Consider the following 12,427-nt stretch of genomic DNA (forward strand, 5'->3'; position numbering starts at 1 on the left):
GATGGTCCTTCACAAGCATCCTCTAGGCTGCCGGTGGCGTGCGCTCATCTTTGTCAATTTGTTGGCCGGTGGCTCTTCACGATGAAGCAAAATCACTCAAACAAAAGCATCCCAAAGACAGTTTCAAATCAAGAGCTGAACTCACAACCTTCTACTTACAAGGCAGCTGCCTTTTCCACCACAACGCTGAAATCGCAGAGCAAAGTGAAGAAATTATGTAGCAGATGGCCCTTCATGATGGGCCAAAGCATCTCAAAAAGAGGAGAGCAGAAATTGAAGCCACAACCTTCCGATTGTTAGCAGAACCTACCTTATCTCAAAGAGACCACAGCAGGACCTGAAGTCGCAACTTTCCACTTGCAAGGCAACCACCTTAACCCCAAGCCCAAAGGAGGCATGCAAGCACTCAAGGCAGGTGGCTCTATACAATGAAGCAAAGATATTCCAAGAGGAGAGCAGAAATTGAAGGCAAAATGTCCCTTTTGCAAGCAGAACTTACGCTATCTTAACGAGGCACCGACAGGACTTGAACTCACACCCTTCCATTTGCAAGGCAGCCACCATAACCATGTCCCCAAATGAGGCATGCACCTCCGGCGGCTGTTGGCTCTTTACAATGAAGCAAATTTATTCTAAGAAGTGAGCGGAAATGGTAGCCGCAACCTTCCGTTTGTAAACAAAAATTACATCATCGCAACGCGACCGCACCAGGACTTGAACTCGCAACCTTTTGTTTGCGAGGCGGCCACCTTAACCACGAGCCCAAAGGAGGAAAGCACGTTTGCCAGCAGGTGGCTCTTTCCAATGAAAACAAAAAGCATCCATTAAACAGGCATAAGCAGGGCGGTGCTGGAGCCGCAGGAAAGATTTGCTCATTAGATAGAAAGGAAAAACCAGGTTCTCAAAAAAATGGGGGCCGGACAAGTAGAGCAGTGGGCAAGGTAACCGCCCCGAGAGCACATCATCCTGAGCTCAATTCCCACCTCTGCCACCACACCAAGCAAGCTGCAGCCCCAAGGTCCATGGCAGGGGCTGAGCTGGAAAGGTGCCCCAAGGAAACCCACATGGAAGAAGGCATGCGTCACATCAAGCCCAAGGAAATGCAACCAAAGGAAGAAGGCATGCGTTCAGTCAAACCCAAGCAAATGCAACCAAAGGAAGGAGGCATGCATTGAGTCAAACCCAAGGAAATGCACATGGAAGAAAGCCAGGCATGCATGAAAGGAAATGGACCACCATGGGTACAGGTTGGAAGTGAGACACCTGGTGCTCTCCAGTAGTTCCAGCATGGCTTGGGAAGAAAGTTTCCAAGAAGTGGATGGGGGTGCATTTTCTTGGAACATGCAATTTATGCCACCCTGTCAATCCATGCTAGTCCATGCCTCCTGCTGCCCACTTCTTGCAAAGCAGCTACTCAAGCCACTACGTCGTTGAAGACTCCCAATTGGCTGGGCACATTTTGTGGCAAAAGGTCCTTTATGAAGAACCAAGGCAATTGTGAGGAAACCATCCTAAAAAGACAGATGTGGGAAGACTCTTGGATTTAACTCACAACCTTCTTCTTATAAAACAGCCTGGCTGGTCATCACATTGCTAAAGCCCCACACTTAGGTTGGCAAATTTGGCAGCAGATGGTCCTTCACAAGCATCCTCTAGGCTGCCGGTGACGTGCGCTCATCTTTGTCAATTTGTTGGCCGGTGGCTCTTCACGATGAAGCAAAATCACTCAAACAAAAGCATCCCAAAGACAGTTTCAAACCAAGAGCTGAACTCACAACCTTCTACTTACAAGGCAGCTGCCTTTTCCACCACAACGCTGAAATCGCAGAGCAAAGTGAAGAAATTATGTAGCAGATGGCCCTTCATGATGGGCCAAAGCATCTCAAAAAGAGGAGAGCAGAAATTGAAGCCACAACCTTCCGGTTGTTAGCAGAACCTACGTTATCTCAAAGAGACCACAGCAGGACCTGAAGTTGCAACTTTCCACTTGCAAGGCAGCCACCTTAACCCCAAGCCCAAAGGAGGCATGCAAGCACTCAAGGCAGGTGGCTCTATACAATGAAGCAAAGATATTCCAAGAGGAGAGCAGAAATTGAAGGCAAAATGTCCCTTTTGCAAGCAGAACTTACGCTATCTTAACGAGGCAGCGACAGGACTTGAACTCGCACCCTTCCATTTGCAAGGGAGCCACCATAACCATGTCCCCAAATGAGGCATGCACCTCCGTTGGCTGTTGGCTCTTTACAATGAAGCAAATTTATTCTAAGAAGTGAGCGGAAATGGTAGCCGCAACCTTCCGTTTGTAAACAGAAATTACATCATCGCAACGCGACCGCACCAGGACTTGAACTCGCAACCTTTTGTTTGCGAGGCGGCCACCTTAACCACGAGCCCAAAGGAGGAAAGCACCTTTGCCAGCAGGTGGCTCTTTCCAATGAAAACAAAAAGCATCCATTAAACAGGCATAAGCAGGGCGGTGCTGGAGCCGCAGGAAAGATTTGCTCATTGGATAGAAAGGGAAAACCAGGTTCTCAAAAAAATGGGGGCCAGACAAGTAGAGCAGTGGGCAAGGTAACCGCCCCGAGAGCTCAACATCCTGAGTTCAATTCCCACCTCCACCACCACACCAAGCAAGCTGCAGCCCCAAGGTCCATGGCAGGGACTGAGCTGGAAAGGTGCCCCAAGGAAACCCACATGGAAGAAGGCATGCGTCGCATCAAGCCCAAGGAAATGCAACCAAAGGAAGGAGGCATGCATTGAGTCAAACCCAAGGAAATGCACATGGAAGAAAGCCAGGTATGCATGAAAGGAAATAGACCACCATGGGTACAGATTGGAAGCCAGCATGGCTTGGGAAGAAAGTTTCCAAGAAGTGGACAGGGGGAGCATTTTCTTGGAACATGCAATTTATGCCACCCTGTCAATCCATGCTAGTCCATGCCTCCTGCTGCCCACTTCTTGCAAAGCAGCTACTGAGGAATCTGGGATCGCCCTCAGAAGCAAGGCCATAGGCCAGGTTCAGCAATGTACAGGCAGACAGCCCTTCACAATGAGTCAAAGCATCTCAACGTGTCTGAGGTGGTACTTGAACTTTCTGTTGGCAAGGGAGCAACCTTAACCGCTAGGCTGCTGAAGGCATTGTTCAGGTTGGGTATATTTGTTGGCTAGTGGTCCATCATGATGGTAAAGCAAATTCACTCTAAACAAAAACATCCCAAAAAGCACCTCGCAAGCAAAGCACAGACCTAGCAACTTATGAAGCAAATGGGTTTGCAGGAATGGACAACACATTTCAATCTCACCTAGGCAGGAGTTAAACTCTCAACCCTACACTTGCAAGGCAGCCACCTTAAGCCCTAGGCCACAGGAGAAATGCTGCAAGCCATGGAAATTTGTTGACTGGTGGTTCTTCATGATGATGCAAAGTTAATGTACCTAGTGAGGAAGCAGTTATTGAGCTTGCAAGCTTCTTCTAACACAGATTAGGAGGCACATGGCCTTTCTTAGAGAGCCAAGGCATTTCAACCAGACCAAGTCAGGAATTGAACTCACACTCACAAAGCAGCCACCTTAAGCCCTAGGCCACTGGAGAAACATAGCAAGCTTTCCAAATTTGTTGGCTGGTGGTTCCTCATGATGATGATGATGATGAAGTAAAGTCAATGTACCAAAAGCATATAGTAACTAGAGATGAAGCAAGTATTGAACTTGCAACCTTCTTCTTATAACACAGCGGCTCTTCCCACTACACCGCTGAAGCCGTACGGTGATTTTGCAAATTAGGCAGAAAGGGCGCCATTCTTTCCAATTAAGAAGGCACCCGGCAAACAGAGCAGAGGTTAAGGCACCCGCCCATGGAGCGCAAGGTCCTGAGTTCAATTCCCACCAGAGCACCAGAAGGGCCACTGGTTGAGAAGAGTGCCCCATGGGAGGTGCTACCACAAGTGAATAATCAGGAAGCCCCTCATAGATGCCTGTGTTGGAAAGAAAGGGGATTTTGGAACATGCAATCATATGCCACCAAGCCAAGCTAGTTTTTGCCAACAGCATCTGATGCTTCCTGGCCACTTCTTGAAAAGCTGCCCCTCAAGCCACCACTACGCTGTTGAAGACTCAGGCTTGGCTGGGCAAGTGGTCCTTCTTGAAGAACCAAGACAATTGTAACCTAACCATCCTAAAAAGACAGAAGTGGGAAGAATCTGTAATTTAATTCTTAACCTTCTTCTTCTTATATTGCAGCTTCCCTTACCACCATATCGCTGAAGCTCTACACTAAGGATGCAGGCATCCTAACCCTGAACTGGCTGCTGACGCACGCCCATTTTGGCAAATTTGTTGGCAAAAGCAAAGTCACGCCGCTGACAGTAGCATCCCAAAAAGACTGAGGAATCTGGGATCGCCCTCAGAAGCAAGGCCATAGGCCAGGTTCAGCAATGTACAGGCAGACAGCCCTTCACAATGAGTCAAAGCATCTCAACGTGTCTGAGGTGGTACTTGAACTTTCTGTTGGCAAGGGAGCCACCTTAACCGCTAGGCTGCTGAAGGCATTGTCCAGGTTGGGTATATTTGTTGGCTAGTGGTCCATCATGATGGTAAAGCAAATTCACTCTAACAAAAACATCCCAAAAAGCACCTCGCAAGCAAAGCTGCAGCACAGACCTAGCAACTTATGAAGCAAATGGGTTTGCCTAAAGAGGAAGTGGTTATTGAGCTTGAAAGCTTCTTCTAACACAGATTAGGAGGCACATGGCCTTTCTCAGAGAGCCAAGGCATTTCAACCAGACCAAGTCAGGAATTGAACTCTTGACCCCAGGCTTGCAAGGCAACCGCCTTAAGCCCTAGGCCACTGGAAAAACACAGCAAGCCTTCAAAATTTGTTGGCTGGTGGTTCTTCATGATGATGATGATGAAGCAAAGTCAATGTACCAAAAACATATAGTAACTAGAGATGAAGCAAGTATTGAACTTGCAACCTTCTTCTTATAACACAGCGGCTCTTCCCACTACACCGCTGAAGCCATACGGTGATTTTGCAAATTAGGCAGAAAGGGTGCCATTCTTTCCAACTAAAAAGGCACCCGGCAAACAGAGCAGTGGTTAAGGCACCCGCCCATGGAGCAGTTTTACATAGAATTTGTATTGGGGTGTTTGTGAATAAGCAACTGAAAGAGAAATCCAAGCCAAGAAATGGCATAATTCATAGTATGTATTATGTGCCTGGCAAAGGCTGCCAGCTGCCTCCATTAATAAAGAACCCTTCTTTTCATTTTCCAGAGTGCCAACTGTATGGTTGCTATGGTAAGTGTGAGCTTTTAGCTAAAACTAGCTTTTAGAGGCTAATTGCAATGGGTCATAGAACATCATTGGCAACATCATAAAAGTAGTATTTCAAAGCCAGTCATAGACTTCATAGGTCTGCACTTTCACATGGTCTGTTCCATGTCATATGCTTACATTTGTCCAATATAAGGCCATTTTAGTCTTATTCTATGACATTCTATGGCTTTAGCCAATACCATTGAATCTACATTCAACTCAAGCCAGTGACAACTGCATGCCCTTAGCGTTCCCTGGTGAGCAGCTCTATGTATTATTACCTGCTGCAATAGAGTGCACACCTTTGGGCAATACATATCCCAGTGCAGTATTGTTTCCAGTAGCAATGGGGGATTTTACATTTACTCCAGAGTTGGTAGCTGCTGTAGGATACAGTAATATGTACTAAAGACAATTGATACCATGTGCTGCAATGTACATGCATCTTGTAAAGTGGCACAGCACCTCTAACATGGAATCGAACTGAACTGTTCCTGCCGATAGAGTAGCAAGTAAATGATTTGTTGGGACCTGGAACACAGCCACATAAATATATGGGTGCAAGGTGCGAAATACTGCTAGGGATGGGTGTTGGGGTGGAAGCCATATTCAGCATCTGGAGGGTCTGGGTGCACATGTGAAATGGGTGGGAAGACAGATGGCAATATGAAAATCAATACATGGCTTAATACTTAGCCACATATTTTAACAACTTTTGCTTGTTTAATGTATTTTTACCTTCACTTGAACATTGTTATGTCCAGTTTGTCCTCTTCCTTTCTTAACCGCTCAAGGCAGGATCCAGCATGTTGCAAATCTCTTTGTCAAAAACTCCAGTGCTCTGTGGCTCTCATTGCCAGGTCCTGTTTACAATAAATCAGAAAATAAGTAAAAGCAGTAAAGGAGGATTTTAAACTTACCGGAAAATCCTTTTCTAGACGGCCCGTACTGTCAGTGCAGACGCCATGGGGTTAAGTATCCCTTCCGGAGGCAGGACAGAAGAAGAAAAAAGAAACTTCTCGGCTCCGCCTTCTCCCTATAAGCCAGTGCACCTCCTTTTGCAATCAGTTTTTCTTATAATAGACCAGTTAGGAGGAGTAGATAGAGAGAAGTATAGTAATAGCTAGAGAGGAGCCAGAAGTAATAACTAAGAACTTGTCTAACAGTATAACTGAAAACTCAGTAACAATAACTTAAGGGTGGGGCTTACTGCACTGACAATACGGGCCGTCTAGAAAAGGATTTTCCGGTAAGTTTAAAATCCTCCTTTCTCTAGCCAGCCCTACCTGTCAGTGCAGACGCCATGGGGACGTCCTAAAGCTGTCCCGGAACTAGGGTGGGTGAATTTAATGGTTTGCTCTAGTGCTGTACCGCTGGTTGTAGGACTTTCCTACCAAAAGCTGCTGGTGCAGAATGAAAGACCTGTAGTCTATAAAATTTTGCAAACGTGGAAAGTGATGCCCACGTGGCCGCCTTACAGATTTGCTCTGGTGTGGCGGAGTTGTATAGTGCCCATGAAGTGCTGATTGCTCTGGTAGAGTGTGCTTTAATGCTAAATGGTTTGGGCTGTTTCTTGAGGTCGTATGCATGGTTTATTGTACTGACCAGCCATCTGGCTATAGTGCGTTTAGACGCTGGGGAACCCTTGTTCGCCCCGTAAGTGACCAGGAAGGCATCCGCCTTCCTGTAGTGTTTTGATCTATCCAAGTAGAATTTGATTGCCCTGAACACGTCTAATTTGTGAAAGGCCTTTTCCTTAGTGTTAGTGGGTCGTGGGCATAGGGAGGGAAGGTTAATTTCCTCGTTGATATGAAACGGGGAGACCACCTTCGGTGTGAAAGATGGGACTGTTCTGAAAACTGCTCTGTCTTGGTGTATGACCAGCCAGGGCTCTTTGTGGGATAAGGTCGCTATGTCAGACACCCGTTTTGCTGACGTAATTGCTATCAGGAAGGTCATTTTCCAAGTAAGGAACTTTAGGTCACAAACTCCTAGTGGCTCAAAGGGGGGGCCTTGTAATGCCGTTAAGACTATGTTGAGGTCCCAAGGTGGCGTAGGGTCCCTATATGGTGGTCTGGTTCTACCCACGCCTTGCAGAAACTGAATTATGTCTGATGTCTGGTGTTGGAGAAGAAGAGAAAGAGCAGAGATTTGAGAGTAGCTAGAGAGAGACCTAGGTGGAATCCCTTGGCTAGGAACTCTATTATCGTCTGGGTGGAGGCTTGCTTCCATGGCATGTGTGCTGAAGCACAGTAGTCCATAAAGGCTCTCCAGGTTCTGTAATAAACCTTCGTAGTAGTAGGTTTTCTGGCTTTCAGGAGGATGTCGATGGCTGACGTAGAGAGACCCTTCGCACGCCACAGGTCGGTTTCAATAGCCAGGCCGTTAAATGTAGCATTGCCGGGTTCTCGTGCTTGATTGGACCTTGGGTCAGTAAGTCCGGTCTGAGGGGTAGCCGAAATGGTGGGGCTATCGACATTGTCACGAGGTCTGCGTACCAGGTCCGCCTGGGCCAGTCTGGGGCAATTAAAATTGTAACGGTGTGTTCCTGTTGGATCTTGCGTATTATCCGGGCTAAGAGGGCAAGTGGAGGAAAGGCATAGACTTTGTTGAACGTCCACGGTATGACTAAGGCATCCACGTACGACGCCCCCGGGTCCTGTGACCTGGCGCAGTACGTAGGAACTTTGAAGTTGCGCCTGGATGCTAGCATGTCTATGTCCGGGCATCCCCACTTGTCCACGATCAGGTCGAATATATCCGGATGAAGTGCCCACTCTCCCTGATCTATCCGTTGTCGACTGAGGTAATCCGCCTCCCAGTTTTGGACGCCGGGTATGTAAACCGCTAATATTGCCGGAACGTGTGATTCTGCCCAATTGAGTATCAGGGATACCTCCTGCATGGCTAGGTTGCTGCGGGTGCCTCCGTTTGTTGAGGTAGGCTACCGCCGTTGCATTGTCTGACTGTACGCGAAGGGGCTGGCCCTTGAGGTGTTGGGACCAATGGAAGACGGCGTTTCGTATGGCCCTGATCTCCAGGACGTTGATTGGCAGTTTTGCCTCTTCGGTCGTCCATGTTCCTTGACAAGTGTGTGGTGGGAAAATCGCACTCCAGCCCGTGAGGCTTGCGTCCGTAGTGATGACTGTCCATGGTGGCAAGGTCCATTTCCTGCCCATGGTTAGGTTGTGCGGGTAGGTCCACCACTTCAGGGATTGACGTACCGATTTGGTTATAGGGATCCCTTGTGCTAGGTTCGAGTGATCCTTGTTCCAGTGCCTTAGGAAGTGGTTTTGGAAGAATCTCATGTGGAAGCGGCCGAAAGGTAGTGCTTCCAGGGCGGCTGCCATGTAGCCTAAGAGTCTGAGGCATCCCTCTGCCGTTGTCGAGGTCAGGTCGCACAGGCCCTGCGCCGCTGATGTTATTCTTTGAACCTTCTTGGTCGTTAACAATATTGTTTGAGATGTGGAGTCGAACTACATTCCTAGGAATTGGATGCGCTGAGTTGGTGTCAGGTGGCTCTTCTTGTAGTTCACCATCCAGCCGTGTTGTGATAGAGTCGTTATGCAGGTCTGTGTGTCCTTCGAGGCCTGTTGGTAGGAGTGTTGGTAGGAGTGGGAGCGAATTAGGATGTCGTCCAGGTATTCCCATACGTCTGAGGTGTGCTACAACTGGGCTGAGCACCTTTGTAAAGACTCTGGGAGCTGTACAGAGTCCGAAGGGCAGGGCTCTGAACTGATAATGTTTCCCCTGGACGGTGAATCTCAGGTACCTCTGGGAGTTCTCCTGGGGACGTGTAGGTATGCGTCCTGTAAGTCCACCGTCGTCATGTAGCATCGTGGTGTCATGGACATGCTTACTGATCGTAGAGATTCCATGCAGAACTTTTGTGTGGATATGAACGGGTTCAAGGGCTTCAGGTTTAGAACTGGGCGGAAGGTACCGTCCCTCTTTTCCACCAGGAATAAATTGGAGTAAAAACCAGTGTAGCACTCCTGCCAAGGAACTGGAGAGATTATGTTGTTGGTGAGGAGTTCCTCTATGATGTTTGTGAGAGCGAGTTGTCTGATTGGGCTTTTTGGAGTGGTAGAGCGGGTAAATGTACGAGGGGGTAGGTTGTCGAATGGTATTCTGTATCCTTCTTTGATGATCGACAGTACCCAGTTGTGGGTTTGCCAGGTCGATACAAACTTTTGAAGACGACCGCCTACCCTCTCTAATTTTAGTGTGCAGTCATGTCGAGGTGGTTTTTGGAGGACCGGGTTTCCTGACTTGCTTGTGCTGTTGCGGCCAGGATGGTCTGTTCTTCCTTGTGTCACCGCCACCCTGTGATGTGCAGTATGATGAGTTACGAAAGGAGCGTCCTTGAGTATTCCACTGCCTGTTGTAGGGTCTGTTGGTGGATTCAGGTCTGGCCTTTTTGCCCGAGGGTAAAAAGGAGCTCTTTCCCCCGGACACGTCCAAAATTATTTGTTTCAGGTCGGGTCCGAAAAGTGTATCTTCCGTAAACTTGAGGTTAAGGAGTTTGGATTTTGAGGCCATGTCTCCGGACCAGTGGCGTAGCCATAATGCTCGTCTGGCCATCACCGTATCCATGCTGGTTTTGGCTGCTAATCATACCGTGTCCATGGCTGCGTCTGATAGGAAGGCTAAGGAAGCACTGATCTGATCTAGGGCCTCCTGTAGTGCCTGTGGTGACGACGGTGGGTGTTTGATTAATTCTTGGCACCAGAATTTTGCTGTCCTCGCCAATCCTGCTGACGCCACTGCTGGCCTGAGAATTGCTGTGGCATGGGTGAAACCTTTCTTGAGGGCGACCTCCATTTTCTTATCCATAGGTTCTTTGAAGGCAGCCTCCTCAGTGGGTAATGCTGTATTTTTGGAAAGGCAGGCCACTGCGGAATCAACTCTGGGGGCTTTATCCCAGAGCTTCTGTTGTTCTTCCGGTATGGGATAAGTGGTGAGGAACCGCTGGGTCAAGGTAAGGCGGTGATCTGGCTTCGCCCATTCATTTTCGATTAATTGAGAAATGGATTTGAAAACGGGGAAGGTTCTAGCCCTTTTGGGCTGTACCCCCAGTACCCTATCGGCTTTGGAAGCAGTTGTTCTCTCGTCCTTGATTTCTAGTGTAGCAAGCATATCTCGTAATAGTCATTTGGCTGTGTCGGGACCTGTGATAGAGTGGTAATGCTGCTCTCTTCCTGAGTCGTCTGTATCAGTGTCACTATCCGATATCTCACCCATTTCTGGTTCGCTATCTTGCTCCCTGATCTCCGTGTCAGAGGAATTAGTGTCCAGTAAGGCTTGTGATTTGCGTTTCCTAGGGCGTGTAGGGGGCTGACTGATAGTGGACTGTATGGTCGATTTTATCCAGTCAAATAGGTCCTCTAGCTGTGCTGGTTTGGCAGATGTGGAAGGGGTGGGTTCCCTGTCCGGTTCTGGTATGATAGGTATTTGAGTGGGTTGAGCTTGATTGGTGCTGTCTTGTGCCATATCAGGGTGCGGAGATAACAGTGGTGCGGTTATTAATGGTTCCGCACAATCCCTGCACTCTCCCTGTTCCCCTTTGCGCAGAGTGTGCTTGCAAACTCTGCATTTTTTAAATTGTGTGGCGGTCTTTTTGTCAGCAGTCTTTCTAGCCCTTGGAGTAGGTGTGGTAGTGGCCATATCCTTCCTAAGCTCATCCAGGGTATTATCAGCCTCCATCTAGTTAGAAAAAAGCAGATTGGAATATACCTCAGTAATGACTTAATATGTTAGGGCTATGTGGTAGGAAAAGGTAGTATAGTGCTCTGTGGAGGACTACAGTAATCACCTTATATACTACATATACACATATCAGTAGGATAGGTAGTATAGTGCTCTGTGGAGGACTAGTAAATACCTTATATATTATATATACACCTATAGGCCTTATAGATTGGTTAGGAGCTGAATCGCTGTACCAGCTGAAGCTCCTTTGCCTGCACTCTTGTTGCCGGCGCGCTGTGATGACGTGTGCAGGCGCGCCTGTACAGTACGCGTGCCCGCGCCTCTGAAGGGTGGCGTGCATCTCCTTACGTCACGCGCCTTTGCAGGGACCGCCGCGACCCGAGTCTCTGCGGCCCGCTGTGTCTGGTGAGAGAGGGAAGGAAGGGGGGGCACCGATCTCTGAGAGATGGTAGCGGCCCCAATGTCAGTCCTGAAGGCTAGCCAGACCTGTGGTGTGGCGTGTAGCCCAGGGATGCCCCATAGTAATGTAGCGTGTGGGGGTTTTTGGTAGAGCTGGGCGGTATGACCAAAAATTTATATCACGGTATTTTTCAAAATTATATCGGTGTCACGGTATTTGACGGTATTTTTTTTTTCCATGCATGATTAGGTGTTAACCCCATTTCCTAATAAATTAGAGAATAATTACTGCAGTATTGAAAATCAGAGTCAGGCAAGCGAAGGATCGGCAACAGAAAGTCGTAAGGTAAATCAGGCAGGCTTAGTCTCCCAGGCAAGGCCGCAGACAACACAGCACAGGAGGAGGCGTTTGATAGCTTTAAATACCCCCCACACATGCGCAGAACTGGCGCCGTCAGCGCGTCGCGGACGTGCACTCTTTGACATGTACATGCGCTTTGACGCACGCGCACCTGGACACGCGTGCGCAACATCCTGCGGACAACGGGACGCGCGCGTTCAGGCAAGGAGGCGCGCCAGACCGGGCCGCACGGGTGAGTACCCTGACACCCCGGTATTGTGGTATCTGAAAAATGAATATCGTTTTTAAAAAGAACACCGGTATTCGGTATTAAACGGTATATCGCCCAGCCCTACTTTTTGGTCTGCAGACCTGTGGTGTGCATAGACCTGATCCAATGGATATAAATAAAATGTAAAATATGGTCTGTCCTAACCTCCTAGCAGGACAGAAGAAGAAAAAACTGATGGCAAAGGAGGAGCACTGGCTTATAGGGAGAAGGCGGAGCCGAGAAGTTTCTTTTTTCTTCTTCTGTCCTGCCTCCGGAAGGGATACTTAACCCCATGGCGTCTGCACAGGTAGGGCCGGCTAGAGAAATCATAATTACATTTTACGTAAAATGTCACAGAACAGCCTATTCTTAAAGGACAAGGAAATCAG

The sequence above is a fragment of the Xenopus tropicalis genome, chromosome 8 (genome assembly GCF_000004195.4).
Source record: "Xenopus tropicalis strain Nigerian chromosome 8, UCB_Xtro_10.0, whole genome shotgun sequence".
Lineage (NCBI taxonomy): Eukaryota > Metazoa > Chordata > Amphibia > Anura > Pipidae > Xenopus > Xenopus tropicalis.